Below are 12,588 nucleotides of genomic sequence, written 5' to 3' on the forward strand. Positions count from 1 at the left end.
ATACATAGATTGTCTCTATCAGAAAGGCATCCGTCTTATATGTGTATCAAATTGTATAATAATCTACCTAATAGAATCAAACTTTTAAATAATTTTAACAGTTTCAAGAAAAATGTCAGGGAATATTTGGTTGCTATGGAACCATATTCTTTGAATTATTATTTGAGGTGATTTGTAACCTTGTTTTTGACACTGTTCCTTTTATGTGTGAGTTCCTTTGTACATACTATGGAATAAAGGATGTTATCTATCTATCTATCTATCAGATAGGAAACGAAGCGACTAAATACAGTGACTCTATCAAACACAGTGGCGACAATTGGAAATTTAGCGAGCATATGGCGGCTTAGAAGCACAGATTTCAATGCTATGATCTCTAATTCGGAATGCGGATTGGCTTACGTCACGTCACGTGACCAAATCCGCCATACTCTTGCTAAAACGATGAGAAACGAGACCACAATTGTCGCCACTGTCTCTCACTGTAGTGATGTGAGCGCCATCTGTGGTACAAATGTGTTTTTGAGGCCCTAAGTCTGGTTAAACTTTTAATTCGAGGGACATATGAAATTTTGCGAGATGTCATAGTCATATGGTCATTTTGATCCAACAGGTTTTGAATGTTTTGATTCTCATATCCATAGACAACCTCGTATCGCCTTTTGTTTTTCAAGCCCGTTCTAGTTGCTAATTATTGAAATTTTTGTCTAATTTCTTGGCGGAAACCTCAGAATATCGTTCGAAAATTATTGTATGGTGAAGAACTGTGGATCAAATAAAACGAATTTTACTAAGAAAAATAGGAATGTAAGTATTAAAACTGGTAATATGTGACTCGGTTATTCATTGATTTTTATTTTCAGTTCTTCGAAGTGGATAAAATTTTCAGGGCGTGAAGGCCTGCAAACACTACTGACTACACCATGTGCAATGAACATGCATTTTACTGCAAGTCGATTGAGAACTGTTCATCCACGTAAATTGTTGTATGCAGAAGCATCCCTCACATGAAGGGCTAATTTAGGGGAAATTATGACTTTTATACGTCCATTCAAAGATTCTCCATTGCCTTCAATATATTCAGAAATGCAATAGTTTAATGGATTTCGATTTGGGAATCGGGTGACTGTCAAATTGTTGTTTGGAAAATCAAAGTTTTATGAAACTTTCTGTGAGAGTTTTGTTCATTCGTCAATCAATTTGTATATTGTGTCATAAAGAGACCAAACCATGAGTAATCATAAAAAAGCATGAAGAAATTATACTGACGGGCTTGAATACAGGTCTTGTATAGAGTACTCTAACGATTTGTCAAAATCAGCTGACCCTTCATTACCGTGGGGCACACAAAGCTTTTTATTATCAGTGTAAAGAGGCATTTCTTAGAAAGTTATAGTCTAATCACTCTAACCTAACGTAGGGAAAAACATTTTTTCCAAAAACATCCACAAAACACAATACTCGACCAAAACAGCATGTGAATCAATGGAGAGAAAAGCTTGTGTGCCCCACGACAGCGAACGCTCAGCTGATTTTGACAAATCGTTAGAGTTCCCTATACCTGTGTGAGGTTATTTTCAATTGTGGTTCTGAAAATTTTCTGTAAATAATATGAAAGTAACGGAAATGTGTATCCTATGAAGGTAAATTGAATATTGGTTCATATCAATTTTCGATATAAATTGTACAAATTCAACTCGGTTTATTAATTCAAAACGTTTTCACGTACCTATAGCATATAACCATGTCTAGTCAAAGCTTTATTCGTTGTCCATAATTTCAAATTTTTGTAAATTTTCTATAGATTGCAAATACAAATTTATCACATCCAACAGCGTATTTCATCGATACCAATCGATTCCGAACAATGTTAAGATGAAAACTAACATCCTGGTCAGAAAACAAACATCCTAAGCGATAAAACCATCCTTTTGTTTTGTCGCTTAGGATGTTTGTTTTCTGATCTCAATAAGGTCAATATTGAAATTCAATACAAGGAATAGAATTCGAATTTTGCGCCCCTCAATTATAAAACAGAAAACTATCATTAAAAAGTTTTTCTGTATTGATAATACGTTTTCAGCGCCATCTCATTGTCAAATGTGTTTTCACTGGACAAAATGTAGTCGGTTTTTAGTACTAGCGATATGAGGGCGTTTCCTATCTTTCTACTCTATAATCTTTGATTTTGAGTATTAGTGCGTGATTTTGAATCTAAAGAGTTAAGTCAGTTTATAATAAGTAAGTTAGTAAGTATTCTAGAGAAAATCTAGAAAATTATGCCAGCTTTTTCAAATATCGAATATCGCGATGTGTGCTGTCCGGGAGGACCCCACAACAAGTACTCGTCGAATTGGTTCTACATTGAGGATTCATCATTCTACAGTACACAAAGTACTCAAAAAAAATAAGTTACATCCATATCATTTGAAAAAGGTGCAGGATCTGTTACCTGTAGATGCTGAAACCAGACTTACATTTTGTAGGTGGTACCTGAATAAGTCAGGAGAGTGGTGGAGGGCGATAGGATATTATGGACTGATGAGGCCACCTTCACGGAATCAGATTAGAGAATTTGCGAAATAGCCTTGTGTGGGAAAGAGAAAACCCTCATGCGACTATTGTTTCTCATTTTCAACATGAGTTAAGGGTCAACGTGTTGTTGGCAGTCATGAGAGGAGAACTTTTCGGTCCAGTTATACTTCCCGATCGCCTTAATGCTGAAGAATTTATAATATTAATCCAAAGCAACTTAAAAGACACATTGGATGAAATGCCCCTGTCTAACAGACGAAATATATCTGGTTTCAAATGGATGGCTGCCCAGCACATAATAGTCGTAATATACGAGATCTATTGAATGAATATTTTGGGATGCATTGGATTGGAAGGTACGGTCCGGTAAGATGGCCACCAAGGAGCCCCGAACTAACGCCTTTGGATTTTTATGTCTGGAATACTTTGAAAAAGCAAGTATATCAAATTCGCGTTCCGACTCGAGAGGAGCTCATCGACAGAATAAAATTGTGTTGTGAAAAAATGTTCATCTCAACAAACAAATTCAGACATCCAATCATGAACATAGTCCATATGAGGATGCACTGAGTTGTTTGGAACTGATAATGGTTAAAATACAACTGTACTACGCTCAGAGACGTCTCACAATTTAAGAAGAGACCAGTTCGCAACATCTTGTCCAACCAGAAAGTTTCGTGATCATCGATGAAGAATCTCTTCCTGGATTATGTATATACAACACAACATGTGACATAAAACTACAATTTTTATGTATATACCTATTTTAATATTTAATATGATCTCAGTATGGATAACCGTCCACTATTTGTATATAATTGTAACTATCTACTTTTTTATGTTAATCTTAATATGCAATCATCGCTGTGCTGTCAACGTACAAATCATTTCATGAATGATAATAGAAGTTCTTTTCGAATTTTTTCTTTTATTACTTAACTGCATACGAAATACATTCATATTTGAGGGGTTCAAAGCTGAAGTGAACCAAGTCCATGCAGCCTAGTTTTGAGATGAATGGCTTAGAAGTTGTTTATCACCAAATAATTCAAAAGTGTCTTCTTTATTTATTATTATTGCTTACATACCAAACTTTTAAAATCTAAAGTCACTCACAATTAATACTAATTGTGTGTTGTTGTTCTGTTCTTAATTTGTTTCTTTAATAATTCACTTGTTATTAAAATGGCATACACAAATTAGGACATGGCTGATATGATGCATTACGTTTACGGTCTGTCGCAGGGGAATGGGTTAGAAGCTTTTAGAAGATATGCTGAAATGTACCCTCAACGGCAGCCTCCTTTACATAGAATATTTGACCGACTTCATCAACGATTACGAGAATATGCTTCATTCGATAAAAGAACGCAGGATTGTGGTTGCCATCGAGTACAAACACCACGGCTTGATGAAGCAGAATTTCGAATTTTAAAAGAACAACTCTATACTCTTACCATCTGCAACGAGTACAGGCACTGTTAATGCGAGAATTTCCGAACCGTCTTGAATTTTGCAATTGGATGCTGGAAATGATTAGAAGAAATTGTGACTTTCTGAAGACGATAAAATTCACAAACGAATGTAGATTTTCTCGGGACAAGATTATTTATTTTCATAATTACCACATATGGGCTGATGAAAACCCTCACGCTATTGTCGAAACTAACCATCAAGAACAGTTTTCTCTTAACGTGTGGCTCGGAGTTATTGGGGATGATTTAATTGGGCCTCATTTTCCACCTCCTCGATTGAATGGTAAGGCATACGTTCAATTTTTAAGGAAAGTGCATCCAGTACTGCTGGAGGAAGTTCCTTAGGGGTCAGAAGGGATATGTTTTTTATGCATGATGGGGCTCCCGCAGTTTTCAGCGATGAATACCACGACTGGATTGTGGAAGAAATTGAAGAGAGGGCTATTTACTGCAGGGAAGAATGGGAAATTCTTCGCTGCTAGTACTTAGGGTACTTAGATTTCGTGGACCGCAGTATTTATACAAAGCAGAAGTACTACCACGACGGGTATGACATCTATCCCATTGCCCCAGAATTCCATCAAGAACAGTTTTCTCTTAACGTGTGGCTCGGAGTTATTGGGGATGATTTAATTGGGCCTCATTTTCTACCTCCTCGATTAAATGGTAAGGCATACGTTCAATTTTCAAGAGAAGTGCATCCAGTACTGCTGGAGGAAGTTCCTTAGGGGGTCAGAAGGGATATGTTTTTTATGCATGATGGGGCTCCCGCAGTTTTCAGCGATGAATACCACGACTGGATTGTGGACGAAATTGAAGAGAAGGCTATTTACTGCAGGGAAGAATGTAAAATTCTTCGCTGCCAGTACTTAGGGTACTTAGATTTCGTGGTTCGCAGTATTTATACAAAGCAGAAGACTACCACGACGGGTATGACATCTATCCCATTGCCCTCGAATTCCATCAAGAACAGTTTTCTCTTAACGTGTGGCTCGGAGTTATTGGGGATGATTTAATTGGGCCTCATTTTCTACCTCCTCGATTAAATGGTAAGGCATACGTTCAATTTTCAAGAGAAGTGCATCCAGTACTGTTGGAGGAAGTTCCTTTGGGGCTTAGAAGGGATATGTTTTTTATGCATGATGGGGCTCCCGCAGTTTTCAGCGATGAATACCACGACTGGATTGTGGACGAAATTGAAGAGAAGGCTATTTACTGCAGGGAAGAATGTAAAATTCTTCGCTGCCAGTACTTAGGGTACTTAGATTTCGTGGTTCGCAGTATTTATACAAAGCAGAAGACTACCACGACGGGTATGACATCTATCCCATTGCCCTCGAATTCCATCAAGAACAGTTTTCTCTTAACGTGTGGCTCGGAGTTATTGGGGATGATTTAATTGGGCCTCATTTTCTACCTACTCGATTAAATGGTAAGGCATACGTTCAATTTTCAAGAGAAGTGCATCCAGTACTGTTGGAGGAAGTTCCTTTGGGGCTTAGAAGGGATATGTTTTTTATGCATGATGGGGCTCCCGCAGTTTTCAGCGATGAATACCACGACTGGATTGTGGACGAAATTGAAGAGAAGGCTATTTACTGCAGGGAAGAATGTGAAATTCTTCGCTGCCAGTACTTAGGGTACTTAGATTTCGTGTTCCGCAGTATTTATACAAAGCAGAAGTACTACCACGACGGGTATGACATCTATCCCATTGCCCTCGAATTCCATCAAGAACAGTTTTCTCTTAACGTGTGGCTCGGAGTTATTGGGGATGATTTTATTGAGCCTCATTTTCTACCTCCTCGATTAAATGGTAAGGCATAGGTTCAATTTTTAAAAGAAGTGCATCCAGTACTCCTGGAGGAAGTTCCTTCGGGGATAAGAAGGGGTATGTTTTTTATGCATGATGGGGCTCCCGCAGTTTTCAGCGATGAATACCACGATTGGATTGTGGACGAAATTGAAGAGAAGGCTATTTACTGCAGGGAAGAATGGGAAATTCTTCGCTGCTAATACTTAGAGTACTTAGATTTCGTGGACCGCAGTATTTACACAAAGCAGAAGTACTACCACGACGGGTATGACATCTATCCCATTGCCCTCGAATTCCATCAAGAACAGTTTTCTCTTAACGTGTGGCTCGGAGTTATTGGGGATGATTTTATTGGGCCTCATTTTCTACCTCCTCGATTAAATGGTAAGGCATAGGTTCAATTTTTAAAAGAAGTGCATCCAGTACTCCCGAAGGAAATTCCTTCGGGGATAAGAAGGGGTATGTTTTTTATGCATGATGGGGCTCTCGCAGTTTTCAGCGATGAATACCACGATTGGATTGTGGACGAAATTGAAGAGGAGGCTATTTACTGCAGGAAAGAATGGAAAATTCTTCGCTGCCAGTACTTAGGGTACTTAGATTTCGTGGACCGCAGTATTTACACAAAGCAGAAGTACTACCACGACGGGTATGACATCTATCCCATTGCCCTCGAATTCCATCAAGAACAGTTTTCTCTCAACGTGTGGCTCGGAGTTATTGGGGATAATTTAATTGGGCCTCATTTTCTACCTCCTCGATTAAATGGTAAGGCATACGTTCAATTTTTAAAAGAAGTGCATCCAGTACTCCTGGAGGAAGTTCCTTCGGGGATAAGAAGGGATATGTTTTTTATGCATGATGGGGCTCCCGCAGTTTTCAGCGATGAATACCACGATTGGATTGTGGACGAAATTGGAGAGAAGGCTATTTACTGCAGGGAAGAATGGGAAATTCTTCGCTGCCAGTACTTAGGGTACTTAGATTTCGTGGACCGCTGTATTTATACAAAGCAGAAGTACTACCACGACGGGTATGACATCTATCCCATTGCCCTCGAATTCCATCAAGAACAGTTTTCTCTTAACGTGTGGCTCGGAGTTATTGGGGATGATTTAATTGGGCCTCATTTTCTACCTCCTCGATTAAATGGTAAGGCATACGTTCAATTTTCAAGAGAAGTGCATCCAGTACTGCTGGAGGAAGTTCCTTAGGGGGTCAGAAGGGATATGTTTTTTATGCATGATGGGGCTCCCGCAGTTTTCAGCGATGAATACCACGACTGGATTGTGGACGAAATTGAAGAGAAGGCTATTTACTGCAGGGAAGAATGTAAAATTCTTCGCTGCCAGTACTTAGGGTACTTAGATTTCGTGGTTCGCAGTATTTATACAAAGCAGAAGACTACCACGACGGGTATGACATCTATCCCATTGCCCTCGAATTCCATCAAGAACAGTTTTCTCTTAACGTGTGGCTCGGAGTTATTGGGGATGATTTAATTGGGCCTCATTTTCTACCTCCTCGATTAAATGGTAAGGCATACGTTCAATTTTCAAGAGAAGTGCATCCAGTACTGTTGGAGGAAGTTCCTTTGGGGCTTAGAAGGGATATGTTTTTTATGCATGATGGGGCTCCCGCAGTTTTCAGCAATGAATACCACGACTGGATTGTGGACGAAATTGAAGAGAAGGCTATTTACTGCAGGGAAGAATGTAAAATTCTTCGCTGCCAGTACTTAGGGTACTTAGATTTCGTGGTTCGCAGTATTTATACAAAGCAGAAGACTACCACGACGGGTATGACATCTATCCCATTGCCCTCGAATTCCATCAAGAACAGTTTTCTCTTAACGTGTGGCTCGGAGTTATTGGGGATGATTTAATTGGGCCTCATTTTCTACCTACTCGATTAAATGGTAAGGCATACGTTCAATTTTCAAGAGAAGTGCATCCAGTACTGTTGGAGGAAGTTCCTTTGGGGCTTAGAAGGGATATGTTTTTTATGCATGATGGGGCTCCCGCAGTTTTCAGCGATGAATACCACGACTGGATTGTGGACGAAATTGAAGAGAAGGCTATTTACTGCAGGGAAGAATGTGAAATTCTTCGCTGCCAGTACTTAGGGTACTTAGATTTCGTGTTCCGCAGTATTTATACAAAGCAGAAGTACTACCACGACGGGTATGACATATATCCCATTGCCCTCGAATTCCATCAAGAACAGTTTTCTCTTAACGTGTGGCTCGGAGTTATTGGGGATGATTTAATTGGGCCTCATTTTCTACCTCCTCGATTAAATGGTAAGGCATACGTTCAATTTTAAAGAGAAGTAAGTGCATCCAGTACTGCTGGAGGAATTTCGTTTGGAGGTCAGAAGGGATATGTTTTTTATGCATGATGGGGCTCCCGCAGTTTTCAGCGATGTATACCACGACTGGATTGTGGACGAAATTGAAGAGAAGGCTATTTACTGCAGGGAAGAATGTGAAATTCTTCGCTGCCAGTACTTAGGGTACTTAGATTTCGTGTTCCGCAGTATTTATACAAAGCAGAAGTACTACCACGACGGGTATGACATATATCCCATTGCCCTCGAATTCCATCAAGAACAGTTTTCTCTTAAGGTGTGGCTCGGAGTTATTGGGGATGATTTTATTGGGCCTCATTTTCTACCTCCTCGATTAAATGGTAAGGCATACGTTCAATTTTTAAAAGAAGTGCATCCAGTTCTTCTGGAGGAAGTTCCTTCGGGGATAAGAAGGGATATGTTTTTTATGCATGATGGCTCTGAGTTATTAAGGATGATTTTATTGGGCCTCATTTTCTACCTCCTCGATTAAATGGTAAGGCATAGGTTCAATTTTTAAAAGAAGTGCATCCAGTACTCCTGGAGGAAGTTCCTTCGGGGATAAGAAGGGGTATGTTTTTTATGCATGATGGGGCTCTCGCAGTTTTCAGCGATGAATACCACGATTGGATTGTGGACGAAATTGAAGAGGAGGCTATTTACTGCAGGGAAGAATGGGAAATTCTTCGCTGACAGTACTTAGGGTACTTAGATTTCGTGGACCGCAGTATTTATACAAAGCAGAAGTACTACCACGACGGGTATGACATCTATCCCATTGCCCTCGAATTCCATCAAGAACAGTTTTCTCTTAACGTGTGGCTCGGAGTTATTGGGGATGATTTTATTGGGCCTCATTTTCTACCTCCTCGATTAAATGGTAAGGCATAGGTTCAATTTTTAAAAGAAGTGCATCCAGTACTCCTGGAGGAAGTTCCTTCGGGGATAAGAAGGGGTATGTTTTTTATGCATGATGGGGCTCCCGCAGTTTTCAGCGATGAATACCACGATTGGATTGTGGACGAAATTGAAGAGGAGGCTATTTACTGCAGGGAAGAATGGGAAATTCTTCGCTGCTAATACTTAGAGTACTTAGATTTCGTGGACCGCAGTATTTACACAAAGCAGAAGTACTACCACGACGGGTATGACATCTATCCCATTGCCCTCGAATTCCATCAAGAACAGTTTTCTCTTAACGTGTGGCTCGGAGTTATTGGGGATAATTTAATTGGGCCTCATTTTCTACCTCCTCGATTAAATGGTAAGGCATACGTTCAATTTTTAAAAGAAGTGCATCCAGTACTCCTGGAGGAAGTTCCTTCGGGGATAAGAAGGGATATGTTTTTTATGCATGATGGGGCTCCCGCAGTTTTCAGCGATGAATACCACGATTGGATTGTGGACGAAATTGGAGAGAAGGCTATTTACTGCAGGGAAGAATGGGAAATTCTTCGCTGCCAGTACTTAGGGTACTTAGATTTCGTGGACCGCTGTATTTATACAAAGCAGAAGTACTACCACGACGGGTATGACATCTATCCCATTGCCCTCGAATTCCATCAAGAACAGTTTTCTCTTAACGTGTGGCTCGGAGTTATTGGGGATGATTTAATTGGGCCTCATTTTCTACCTCCTCGATTGAATGGTAAGGCATAGGTTCAATTTTTAAAAGAAGTGCATCCAGTACTCCTGGAGGAAGTTCCTTCGGGGATAAGAAGGGGTATGTTTTTTATGCACGATGGGGCTCCCGCAGTTTTCAGCGATGAATACCACGATTGGATTGTGGACGAAATTGAAGAGAAGGCTATTTACTGCAGGGAAGAATGGGAAATTCTTCGCTGCCAGTACTTAGGGTACTTAGATTTCGTGGACCGCAGTATTTATACAAAGCAGAAGTACTACCACGACGGGTATGACATCTATCCCATTGCCCTCGAATTCCATCAAGAACAGTTTTCTCTTAACGTGTGGCTCGGAGTTATTGGGGATGATTTTATTGGGCCGCATTTTCTACCTCCTCGATTAAATGGTAAGGCATACGTTCAATTTTTAAAAGAAGTGCATCCAGTACTCCTGGAGGAAGTTCCTTCGGGGATAAGAAGGGGTATGTTTTTTATGCATGATGGGGCTCCCGCAGTTTTCAGCGATGAATACCATGATTGGATTGTAGACGAAATTGAAGAGAAGGCTATTTACTGCAGGGAAAAATGGGAAATTCTTCGCTGCCAGTACTTAGGGTACTTAGATTTCGTGGACAGCAGTATTTATACAACATATGTAGCTGAAAAGATAAATTTTTGTTCGGAATAATTTCGTTCATGAAGCGCGGGTAAAAACGATAGACGAGGGCGGGTTGCAAACGACATTCTTGTAAATACAAACTTTTTTATTTTTCGAACGATGGCAACCCGAGTCATTTTTTTTTTACTAATGCGAGGTCGTAGATTACGAATATGCAATTTTTGGGAGTATTTTGGGAAAAGAATAACTTTTAAAGGAATAATGAGAAAAAATATGTTTTGATGGAACAATGGGAAAAAAATAAGAGTGATTTTTTTCCCAAAGTACTCATCTTAGGAAAAATCTAATTGCATAATCTATACGACCTCGAACTAGTGAAAAAAATAACTCGGGTTGAAAGTGATGACAAATATGCAATTATATTTTTCGTACGAACCTTAGAAGGGGGGGGGGGCGCCATCATGAATTTTTGCCCCGGTCAGAAAAAATCGTAGATCCGGGCCTGACTTTCTATACGAACTCCACAAGCTACCAGTTTATCTCGAGCCACATCTTTCAACAAAAATAACGTTAATTTATTCTTTGACAACTTGAAAACCGTTTACCTACGACATAATCTGAGTCGTGGCGATATTGGGAACGTAGATGAAACAATATTGACAACGGTTGCAAATAGAGTAATAGGAATAAAGAACTTGGGAAAAATGACTTCGGCTGAACGAAGTACGCTGGTGGCGGTCGCGGTTGCTATCTCAGCCATTTGGCTGAGTTCCTCCATGGTTGTCTACACGTCGTGTTGACAACAAAGTTTTCAACTTGGTTGCTCGTCTATAGGCCGCCTTAAACCGTACAAATCTTGAAAACAGTACTGACAAACGTCAAAGTTTGTTTACAGTTCGCAGCGCCCTCAACGGTAATTGGAATCGCCAATTATGTTTGACCTAACGATGTATGTAATCTATGGTTATGACAGCGAGTAGAGCGAGGTTGCCAGACCGAAAATTTATCGGATCTGCAAAGACAATGAGGGCGCGCAGGCTTCGGACGTTCTGGTTCATTATTTGAATTTGGGTTTCGAGTATGTATTTCGATTATACTTGATCTCGCGACTTATCGATTAATAAACCGATACGGAAATGTCATATGATATTTCTTGGTGGTTTGTGAACAAAATATATAATTATATCACTGGGAAAAGATTTCAGGCCCATCTCGGTAACTTTTTCACTCACAACAATGAAACAAACTTCCCGACAAAACTCTATCTGAACCATGTTTCAATCAAAAGAATTTTTTGTTTTTTACTCAGTACCTGAAAAATAATGGATATCCACTAACACTCATCAATAATTTTATTCATCACAGAATACTATTCGGGACCAGATGAGCCACGCAACGATGATTTCTGAAAATGTTGGTGAACAATCACAGATATGTACTTTCAAACTTCCATTCGTACCTACACTGACCAAACAAATCGTTAGAATTTTGACTAATACTAATGTTAGAATTGTGGAATATTACAAGAAGACGATCAGGAATTATTTCTCGAAGGTGAAAGACACAGTTCCCGGTTTACTCCAAACTAATCTTGTATACAAACTAAATTGCTGTGATTGTGAAGGTAGTTATGTAGGCCAGACCAAACAACTATTAAAGAATAGAATCCGACAGCACCAAAATGATTGTAAGAAAGGCCTAACCACCACAGGACTATCAGACCACTGTAAGAATACCGGCAATAATTTCGATTTTGAAAATCCAAAAATCCTTCACAGAGAAGATAATCTAGAAAAAAGACTGACTAAAGAAATGATTTCCATAAAGAACACCGAAAATAATGTAAATTTAATTACTGATACCATGTCCCTGAATAACATATATATTAATTTGATGAAAAGATGCAAATGAGAATAAGAAATTTTTATGCATTACCACCGCTCATAATCAATAGTGGGGTTACCAGGATTGAAAACGAATGTAGTCGTCGAGGAGGATTCAGTTTATGACTTTGCCAATATGCTTGCACATCTTATCACGTTGATTGTTGTCGATGTTGAAGATAACCTTAATTATCCATTCATACTAATGACTAAATTAGAAACGTTTTCCATTTTTGGAATAGAGCTTTGATCTCTCGGTTGAGTCTCTCCATTCTGTCCATTCCTA

The sequence above is a fragment of the Coccinella septempunctata genome, chromosome 3 (genome assembly GCF_907165205.1).
Source record: "Coccinella septempunctata chromosome 3, icCocSept1.1, whole genome shotgun sequence".
NCBI classification, from domain to species: domain Eukaryota; kingdom Metazoa; phylum Arthropoda; class Insecta; order Coleoptera; family Coccinellidae; genus Coccinella; species Coccinella septempunctata.